The sequence below is a fragment of the Rutidosis leptorrhynchoides genome, chromosome 3 (genome assembly GCF_046630445.1).
Source record: "Rutidosis leptorrhynchoides isolate AG116_Rl617_1_P2 chromosome 3, CSIRO_AGI_Rlap_v1, whole genome shotgun sequence".
NCBI lineage: Eukaryota > Viridiplantae > Streptophyta > Magnoliopsida > Asterales > Asteraceae > Rutidosis > Rutidosis leptorrhynchoides.
In genome coordinates, this window is record NC_092335.1 from 534218921 (window position 1) to 534229707 (window position 10787).

The 10787-nt window shown below is 37.5% G+C and overlaps 1 non-coding gene across 1 annotated transcript; it reads left to right on the forward strand.

Moving 5' to 3' along the window:
- Positions 1-5077: 5077 nt before the first annotated feature.
- Positions 5078-5184, forward strand: LOC139903154 (small nucleolar RNA R71). Its single transcript, XR_011777996.1, has one exon. It is a non-coding gene; the product is annotated as a small nucleolar RNA R71 (small nucleolar RNA).
- Positions 5185-10787: the final 5603 nt, after the last annotated feature.

The window sequence follows — 10787 nt, forward strand, 5'->3', positions numbered from 1 at the left end:
CCAATTTACCTCTGATTACTGATACCAGTTCACTCGGAAGTATGTCATTATTACGTTTAGTGATCAAAGCGTGTAGCATTAGACCATGGTTTAGTTCACTGGAAGTCTTCATTTCGTAAAAACCTAAAAAAAATAAAAATTCAGAATGGGGGGAGAAGACTAGTTCTTTAGGGTCTGCTAGGGAAAGACCATTCGAGTTCCATTTTTGAGAGCTACACGAAGACAGAAAATCTAACTCTAACAGAAATACATATTATCCTTTAAAAGACTTGATTCTCCCCACACTTAGTTAGCCGTGGTGTCAAAATTGTGATTAACTTCGTTGTCAACTTCCATCGGACTATCTATGTAATGTTTAACTCTGTGACCATTAACCTTAAATTCAATCCCATTTGAATTTATTAATTCTACTGTTCCGTATGGGAAAACTCTTTTGACTATGAATGGTCCAGACCATCTTGATTTCAATTTTCCAGGAAATAGCTTGAATCGTGAATTGAAAATAAGAACTCTGTCACCTTCTTTAAATTCTTTTGAACTTCTGATTCTTTTATCATGCCATTTCTTCGTTCTTTCCTTATAGATTAACGAATTTTCGTATGCTTCATGTCTTAATTCTTTTAATTCATTTAATTGACTTAACCGTAGACGTCCGGCTTCATGTAAATCAAGATTACATGTCTTCAAAGCCCAAAATGCTTTGTGTTCAATTTCTACTGGAAGATGACATGCTTTTCCGTAAACGAGTTTAAAAGGTGTGGTTCCAATTGGAGTTTTATAGGCTGTTCTAAAAGCCCAGAGTGCATCCTCCAATTTAATGGACCATTCCTTCGGATTTGATCCTACGGTTTTCTCTAGAATACGTTTTAAAGCTCGGTTGGTATTTTCAACTTGTCCACTTGTCTGTGGATGATATGCGGTGGAGATTTTATGAGTTACTCCATATCTTTTAAGAACTTTCTCAAGTTGATTATTACAGAAATGAGTACCCCGATCACTTATTAAAGCTTTCGGTGTTCCAAACCTTGCAAAAAGACGTTTTAAAAAGTTGACTACAACTCGTGCATCATTAGTCGGGAGAGCTTGTGCTTCCGCCCATTTAGATACATAATCAATGGCAACGAGAATGTATAGATTATTATGAGATTTTGGAAATGGACCCATAAAGTCAATACCCCAGATGTCAAATACTTCACATACTTGAATGACATTTTGTGGCATTTCATCACGTTGACTTATTTTTCCGGCCCTTTGAGAAGCATCACAGGATTTGCAAAGAAGGTGTGCGTCTTTGAAAATTGTAGGCCAATAGAATCCAGCATCATAAACTTTTTTTGCTGTGAGCTGAGGCCCATAATGCCCTCCAGTTGGTCCTGTGTGACAATGGTTTAATATTTGACTGGCTTCATCTCCGAATACACATCGGCGTATTATTCCATCGGGACAACTTTTAAACAAATGTGGATCTTCTCAGAAATAGTGTTTTATATCGCTAAAGAATTTCTTTCGTTTTTGGTACGACAACCCCTTTTCAAGGAATCCACATACTAAATAGTTTGCATAGTCTGCAAACCATGGAATTTCATTATAATCTATCTTTAATAGATATTCATCAGGAAAGTTGTCTTGTATGGCCTATTCATTTAGAACTTCTAATTCGGGATTTTCAAGACGAGAAAGATGATCAGCGGCGAGATTTTCTGCTCCCTTTTTGTCTCGAATTTCAATATCGAATTCTTGTAAGAGTAAGATCCAACGGATTAATCGTGGCTTGGCATCTTGTTTCGAAAATAGGTATCTAAGAGCAGAATGGTCAGTATAGACCACCGTTTTTGCTAGAACGAGATATGAACGAAATTTGTCAAAAGCAAAGACAATAGCAAGGAGTTCTTTTTCAGTAGTTGTGTAATTTGTTTGTGCTCCTTGTAACGTCTTACTAGCATAATAAATAGGTTGAAATCATTTTTCAATCCTTTGTCCTAAAACGGCTCCCATTGCAAAATCACTTGCATCGCACATAAGTTCAAACGGTAGATTCCAATTTGGAGTTATCATGATTGGCGCATTAGTGAGTTTTTCTTTAAGAATATTAAAAGATTTGATGCATTCATCTGAAAAGATAAATGGAACATCCTTTTCTAGGAGTTTATTCATAGGAGTGGCAATTTTAGAAAAATCTTTTATGAAACGTCGGTAAAAACCGGCATGCCCTAGAAAACTCCTAACTCCTCTAACATTGGTGGGATGTGCAAGTTTAGCAATTACATCTAATTTAGCTCTATCCACTTCAATTCCTTCCTTTGAAATTTTATGACCAAGAACGATGCCTTCTTTAACCATGAAATGGCATTTCTCCCAATTAAGAACTAGATTTGATTGTTCGCATCTAATAAGCATTCGTTCAAGATTAACTAGACATGATTCAAATGTATCACCGAAGACTGAAAAGTCATCCATGAAAACTTCCATGCATTATTCTATCATGTCGTGAAAAATCGCCATCATGCACCTTTGAAAGGTTGCAGGGGCGTTGCAAAGTCCAAATGGCATGCGTTTGTAAGCAAAAGTACCATAAGGGTACGTGAACGTGGTTTTCTCTTGGTCTTCGGGTGCTATTGGAATCTGAAAATATCCAGAAAAACCATCAAGAAAATAATAGTAACTATTTCCGGCTAATCTTTCCAACATTTGATCAATAAAAGGTAATGGAAAGTGATCTTTTCTGGTGGCGTCATTTAATTTTCTATAATCAATACAAACACGCCATCCTGTTACAGTCCTAGTCGGAATAAGCTCATTTTTCTCATTTGTGATAACAGTCATGCCACCCTTCTTAGGCACGCATTGAACTGGGCTTACCCATGGACTATCAGAAATTGGATAAATTAAACCTGCATCAAGCAGTTTAATAATTTCTTTCTTAACAACATCTTGCATATTCGAATTTAGTCTTCGTTGGCGTTCCACATACGTTTTATGACCTTCTTCCATAAGGATTTTATGTGTGCAATACGAAGGACTTATTCCTTTAATATCATGAATCTTCCATGCAATGGCTGGTTTATGAGCTTTCAACACAGAAATGAGCTGAGATTTTTCATTTTCAGTAAGAGAAGATGATATTATTACAGGTAATTTAGATTCACCATGTAAATAAGCATATTCCAAATGGTTTAGAAGTGGCTTTAACTCTAATGTCGGTGGTTCTTCTATCGATGATTTATATCGATATCTGTCTTCCTCTTTTAGCATTTGAATTTCTTCTATTGTTGGTTCATATCCATTAGCCATAAGTGTAGCTAATATTTCAATTTCATCAATTGGTTCAGTTCCTTCTCCTAAAGAACATTCTCATGTTCCTTGTAATTCTGGAAATTCTTCTAACAATTCTGCATGTGAATCTATAGTTTGAATATAATAACATGTATCATCTGCAGATTGCGGTTGTTGCATGGATCTATCAACTAAAAAGGTAACACTTTCGTCCTCTATACTTAGGGTTAGTTTCTTACCGAACACTTCTATTATTGCTTTAGCCGTGTTTAAGAATGGTCTTCCTAATATGAGAGGAACTCGAGAATCTTCTTCCATGTCCAGAATAACAAAATCTACTGGAAATACTAAAGTACCAACTTTAACTAGCATGTTCTCCATGATCCCTCTAGGATATTTTACTGATCGATCGGCTAGTTGTATGCTTATTCGTGTTGGTTTCAATTCTCCAAGGTCTAGTTTAGCATATAGTGAATACGGCATTAGATTTATACTAGCACCTAAGTCTGCCAATGCTTCTATTGAACTAAGACTACCCAGAAAACATGGAATTGTGAAACTTCATGGATCTGATAATTTTTCTGGTATCTTATTCAACAGTACTGCAGAACAATTAGCATTCATAGTAACAGCTGAGAGTTCTTCCATTTTCTTTCTATTCGTGATTAGATCTTTCAAGAATTTAGCATATCTAGGCATTCCTGAAATCACATCAATGAAAGGAAGATTAACATTTATCTGTTTAAACATATCCAAGAATTTGGATTGCTCGGCTTCAAGTCTTTCTTTTCTCATTTTACTAGGGTAAGGAAGTGGTGGTTGGTATGGTTTAACATAAGGTTTAGCCTTAACTGTGTTATCTTCATTAACCTTTTCAACTACCGGTTCTTTTTCCTTATCTTGTTCAGATTGTGGTTCTTGTGGAGTAGGAATACCTTCATCAGAAATTACAGGTATTTCAGGTGGTTTAAGTGTAATACCACTTCTTGTGGTAATGGCTTTAGCTGTTTTATTCCAGGGGTTAGCATTTGTATCACTTGGTAAACTTTCCAGTTTTCTTTCACCTTTCAACCTTGCTAGGTTGCTCACTTCTTGTTCCAAATTTTGAATAGAAGCTTGTTGATTTCTAAATGCTTGAGCATTTTGTTCATTCGTTTGTTTCTGAGATGTGAAAAATTGTGTTTGAGAATCAACTAGCTTCGACATCATATCTTCTAAATTTGGCTTTTTATCATCGGTTTGTGGTGGTTTATTTTGAAAATTAGGTCTTTGCTGATTGTAAGTATTGTTGGATACTTGTTGATTGCTAGGACCTTGTTGGTTGTTGTATGGAACATTTCGGTTATAATTCTGGTTTTGATTGTAGGTCGGTCTTGGCGGTTGATAATTATTCTGATAATTATTTCCAGGCCTTTGGTTTATGTATGAAACATTCTCTCTTTGTTCCATTGTTAGTTTAATACTGAGACAATCTTTTGTCAAATGTGATCCTCCACACTGCTCACAACTAATTCGTATTGAGTGGATATCTTTAGTCATCTTTTCCATTCGTCTCTCGACAGCATCTATCTTTGCGGAAATGGAATCTAAGTCATGGCTAGAATCGGCTCAAGCTGCTTTAGATGATCTAACGATATCTTTTTCTTGGCGCCACTCATGTGAGTGGGATGCAGTGTTATCAATAATTTTGTAAGCATCAGTTGCGATTTTCTTCATAATGGAACCACCAGCTGCTATATCGATGTCTTTTCTTGTTGTGATGTCGCATCCTTGGTAGAATATTTGTACTATTTGACAAGTGTCTAAACCATGTTGCGGACATCCTCTTAATAACTTTCCAAAACTTATCCATGCTTCATATAGAGTTTCATTTGGCTTTTGTGTGAACGTAACAATTTCTCCTTGAAGTCTTACGGCTTTAGATGCCAGAAAGAATTGTTTAAGAAAATTTTCAACTAAAACATCCCATGTATCAATTGCCCCTTCAGGTAACGATTCTAACCAATCTTTAACTTCTCCCTTTAAAGTCCAGGGAAATAACATGAGATATATCTGTTCATCCTCCACTTCTCGAATTTTAAATAAAGTACAGATCCTATTAAATGTACGAAGATGTTCATTTGGATCTTCCTTCGGCGCACCACTAAATTGGCATTGATTAGTTACCATGTGTAGAATTTATCCTTTGATTTCATAATCTGGCGCATTAATGTCTGGTTGAGTAATTGCGTGACCTTGGCCAGTGCGTTTAGCTCTCATTCGGTCTTCCATACTTAGAGGTTCCAGATTCTCCATAATTGAATTTGTTGAATCTGAATCACTAAAGGATTCTGATTTAATGGTTGGTTCCTTTACAATCTCTGTTTCAATGATTGGTGGTTCCGGAGGAAAGATTAGTGGTTCAGGATCTATGAATTGTCCCTGAATATTCTCCGGATTCTCAATTGTGAGGTCGGATTCAAAAAATGGATTATCGGAAATTTGAATTGGAGTACTTGGTCGACTGGATGACGATTCTAAAGAAAAATCAATGACGACAATATTTGCTAGATGTCTTGATCTGGTTACAGGTGGTGAACGTACAAAAAGTGGTGAACGTTTTGCTCGGTGCATTCACTGAATATCCTATTAGTTATAAAATAAGAAAAATTATATAAGTTATCAAATTAATAGACTTTTCTGATTTTGCCTACGTTTCGAATAGCCAAAAGATGCAGCAGAGGGGCAGGATTCGTTTGGTCTCAATATAATTGAGTACTGTTTGGCTCCAATAACCCGGTCCACGTACAAATCCAACTATTACTACGAACCAGAAAATTTTGATGTCTATCAATTTAACCACTTAAAATAATTTTTCGTTTAAATTTAAAGAAATTTTAGATAAGAAATAGAAAAAATCTAAGTCCTAAAAACTAGATCGGCGAGAAACAAGAAAGAAAAAGAGTGCGTCGAAAACGTCGAAAAATAAAAAGGCGTCGAAAAATAAAAATTAAGAAAGTAGCGCGTCGAAACTTAAAAAGGAACTAAAAACTAAGAATTAAAAGTTGCGTCTAAAAATATTAAAGCTTAAAAAGAATACTATATCCCAAATGGCAATTACTTAAAAAAAATACTAAAACTTAAAAAGGCGTCGCAAAATTCTAAAGCACCTAAATCTTAGTCTAAAGAAAAAGCACTTAAGGGATTTTACGGCAAAGCTTAAAAATCTAGAAATAAAAATAACTATGGCAAAAACTATGTCTTAAAACTAAATACAAGCGAAAAATACAAATATTACGCTAAAATGAATAAAAAGAAACAAAATATTAAAAGATACTTAAAGTTGTAAAAAGTACAATATTTATAAAAATATTATTTTTATATTATTTATTTTATAGAACTATTAATTTAAATATATTAATTAAACTAAGTTATACAAATTAAATAATAAAACTGTAACACCCCGCTTTTCCGTACACGCTTAAAGGTACACACCTAATCAATTATACGTCTATAACTTGCTCGTTATGTGGCTAAGTTAGCTAACATGTTAGTTACTTGAGAATGTGTATATTATAAATGTTGAATGCATGCGCGAACGTGTTTACCTACGTGTCACGATGGCATTGAGTCGTGTGAGACTCAAGGTTGGGGTTAGTATGTGTATTAAAGTGAGCGTTTGGGTTATTAGTTATGGAAACCTTGGAAAATTGATTAGCTAGTCGAGGGCACCAGTTCCAGGCAATTGTCGCGCCGCGATACAGGGCTCCGCGACGCGACACATCAAGCAAAGATTTGATCAGAACTTGGATTAAAGGGTGCTGTTTTTCATGTGTTTCGTCGCGCCGCGACGTTTAGTGCCGCGCCGCGGCAGGCCTGCTGGCCAGGTTCCAGTTTTAGGTTAAATTAAGAGATTTTGAGGGGCAAAATGGTAAATGGACGTATAGATCAGATGGGTGCATTAAATCTGGTCCACTAGTTCATTTATTTCATTTTCCTTTTTCATTTTCTTTCAATTTCTCTCCCAAAACTCTAACACCCATTTGGATTCAAAGTGAGATTGAGAGAGGAAGGATTTAGGGTTGATCTTTGGAGCAAGTATTAAAGTTGTTCCTTGTGACTCTAGCTACGTGGTGATAGTCTCGGTAAGTTCTAACTCTAAGTTTCGAGTTTTAATTGATTATGGCTAGGGTTTTGGTTAATAGAAGCTTGTATGACCCATTTGGGAGTAAAATGGGTGAATTTGGGTTAGGTTGTTGTAATGAAACCCTAATGGCCATAATCTAGGGTTTTGGTCTTGTAATTGTGAGTTTGAAAGTGTTAATGGTATTGTAAGCATTAAACACTTGTTAGAATTGAAAGAGATGTCATTTGGGTCAAGAATGTACTAGTTGACCTAGTTTGGGTAAAATGGGTGTAAATTACCCTAGGTGGATGTCAATTGAGGCTAGTAGACTTTAATGCACTAATGTTGGTAATTAAAGTCGAGTCTTGGCCATTAAGAGGGCGGTTGTGGTGTGGTTGGGTCATTTAATGCGAAATTGAGTCATTAAATGCCCAAGTAAATGTAATGTGGTTAATTCCACTAGTTTATGTATTGAATTGGTACTTAATGTATTAGGTACTTGGCTTTGAAGTTTGGAAGCGATTATTCATCATCCTTGCGTCAAGGTGAGTGGAATAATTATGCGTGAACGTATATAATGTATTTATTTGTGTGGTATGAATGTGGAAGTGTCGCGGTGTTCAAGACACCACATTCTAGGTAACGAGTAGTATTGTCGCGGTGCTTAAGACACTACTCCTTGTGTAATTGACTTGTGGGATTGTCGCGGTGTTTAAGACACCACAATGTCGTGAGAGTGGAAGTGTCGCGGTGTTCAGGACACCACTCATTGTATTGAATGAAGTGTGGATTCGTCGCGGTGTTTAAGACGCCACATTGTTGTAAGGGTGAGTTAGTCGCGGTGTTTAAGACATCACCCGGGGGACTAGTGATTACGCGGTGTATAAGTAACACTAGTGGATGTTATGAACTCCAACGGACTTACATGTACCGTTCTCTTGTATACTTGGTTAACCATGGTTGTGCGAATTGTACTTAGCATATTATATTGTGAACTATATGCTATTATTGTTGCTAGCGTAATGTGGAACGTGGGTAGTAGTTTATGCATGATGGATTGCATGTTTGTTGAATTGCTAGCTCGTATGTGGTATTGTGTAAGTGTATGCAAGTAAGTAGGTTATATATGATCATGTATAATTATTGCATTCACTAAGCGTTAGCTTACCCCTCTCGTTGTTTATCTTTTAGTTGCAGGTGAGGATAAAGGGAAGGGGATTGTCGGGCACTAGATGCCCTTGATGATGTGCTTGTAGGAGCTTTTGGAAGTTGGCCACCTTTTGGGTAGTTTAGTCCCAAACCATGCTCGTCGGGTCGTTTGGTTAATAAACTACCATTGTATTCGGTCAAACTTGTATTAACTTAATTAACGGCCATTGTGCCTTTTGTAAACATTGGTAATGGTTGTACGGTTTAATGAAAATTGTGAGTTGGTCTACATATTTAATTGGCGCATAAATGTGTATATTATAAAATAAAAAAAATTTATAGCGTACGGAGTACGGGTTGGGTTGTTTCAAGTGGTATCAGAGCATGGTCTAAGGGATTTAGGCGACTTGAGATAGGTGCCTAGACTTAGACTTTTATGTGTATGCGCTTTTAGGCGGGACTTGTACGACTTCGGGTCGAATCGGGAATTGTAGTGCGTAGGTTTATATGAACTAACCATGTACTAATTGATTTGTGTTGTAGATGGAATCATCGAGCGAGACAGACGTTGTACTAGCAAGTTAATGCGACGTGCTCGCGTAGTAATGACTAGCTACCCTTACTACGGGTGCAAATCGTGTCAAACAAGCGATGTACGACGATTGTCGAGCGAGATGGGGTGGTATGGTGTATATATATATATGTGTCATGTCTCTGGGTTCGTCGTTTAATCTTTTCCGTTTTATAGAATGAAGATGAGAAACGGACACGACACCGATAATGGGGGCACGAGCGAGGACCCCGAGTTCATGGCCAAGGTTGAGGCCATCTTTCAACGCCAAAAGGCGGAGTTTCGCGAAGATGTTAAGAAGATGTTTCTAGACACGATTGACGAGCACGTCGTCACTATGGTTAAGGAACAAATTAAGATTGCTCTCCAAGAAGAAAATGTGGGGAGACGAGACTTTTTCTTCAAGAACTTTAAGGATGCTCAACCTCCTACTTTTGAAGGCGATAGGGACCCACTTAAGAGTGCCCGGTTTATCTCCGATATGGAGGGGGCTTTTCGTACATGTGAGTGCCCTAACGATAAAAAGGCAAGGTATGGTTGTAGCATGCTAAGAGGTGATGCCAAGCTATGGTGGGATGCAAAGATTCAAGTCTATGGCGAAGAACAATGCATGGACTTTTCTTGGGATGAGTTTAAGGAAGAATTTTTCGAAGAATACCGAACTTCGGCCGATCTCACTAGGCTTAAGGACGAGCTACGTTCTTTGAGGCAAGGGTCAATGGATTTGAACACTCTCAAATCCGTGTTTTTGTCTAAGACTCAATTTTTCCCGGAGTATGTCGGGAATGATAAGATGTTAAAGGAAGATTTTTATCGGATCTTGAATGATAGTTATCAAGAGAAGATAAGTGTGAATGTGGTGAAAAGCTTTGATGAATTGTTTAACATGGCCAAGGGCTTCGAGGCGCTTGTGATGAGGAAGAATAGCCTTACCTTGGGCAAGAAAAAGTTTGAAGCTACTAGTCAATCTAATTTTTCTAGCAAGAAGTTTAAGAAAGGCTCCGAGAGTGTGGGGAGTGTGAAGAAAGGTGCTTCGGGGGATTTCCCCTATTCTTGTCATAATTGTGGGCGAAGGGGACATATGGCCCGTGATTGCACCAAACCATCCTCTACTACAAAATTCACTTGTTACAATTGTGGGAAAGAAGGACACAAGAAGACCGAGTGTCCCGAGTTGGTTAATGATCATGTCAAGCGGTTAGAGAAGGCGGCGGGTACGGGCCGGGGTCAAAATTATTTGATGACTAATGATGAAGCTAAGCGATCGAACGAGGTTGTCTCAGGTACTTTCTTGGTTAACTCTAAACCGGCCAAGATATTATTTGATAGCGGTGCTAATTTGTCTTTTGTGTCGCCTCGATTTGTATCTAAGTTAAATAAACCGCTAGTTAAGTTGAGTCGTCCGGTTGAAGTCGAAATAGCGGATGGCAAGACGGCGCTAGTGGTTGATGTTTGTAAGAATTGTGATGTTGTGTTTGGTACCGAAACCTTTAAAATTGACCTCATTCCGATGACCTTGGGTGAGTTCGATATTGTTGTTGGTATGGATTGGCTCGATCGTTATAGAGCCGATATTGCATGCCATGATAAGTTCATTCGTGTTAGGACCCCAAGTGGGGGAGAGTTGATTATTCATGGCGATAGACGGAGGAGACTCGTACCATTATGCACGTATGCAAGGGCACGATG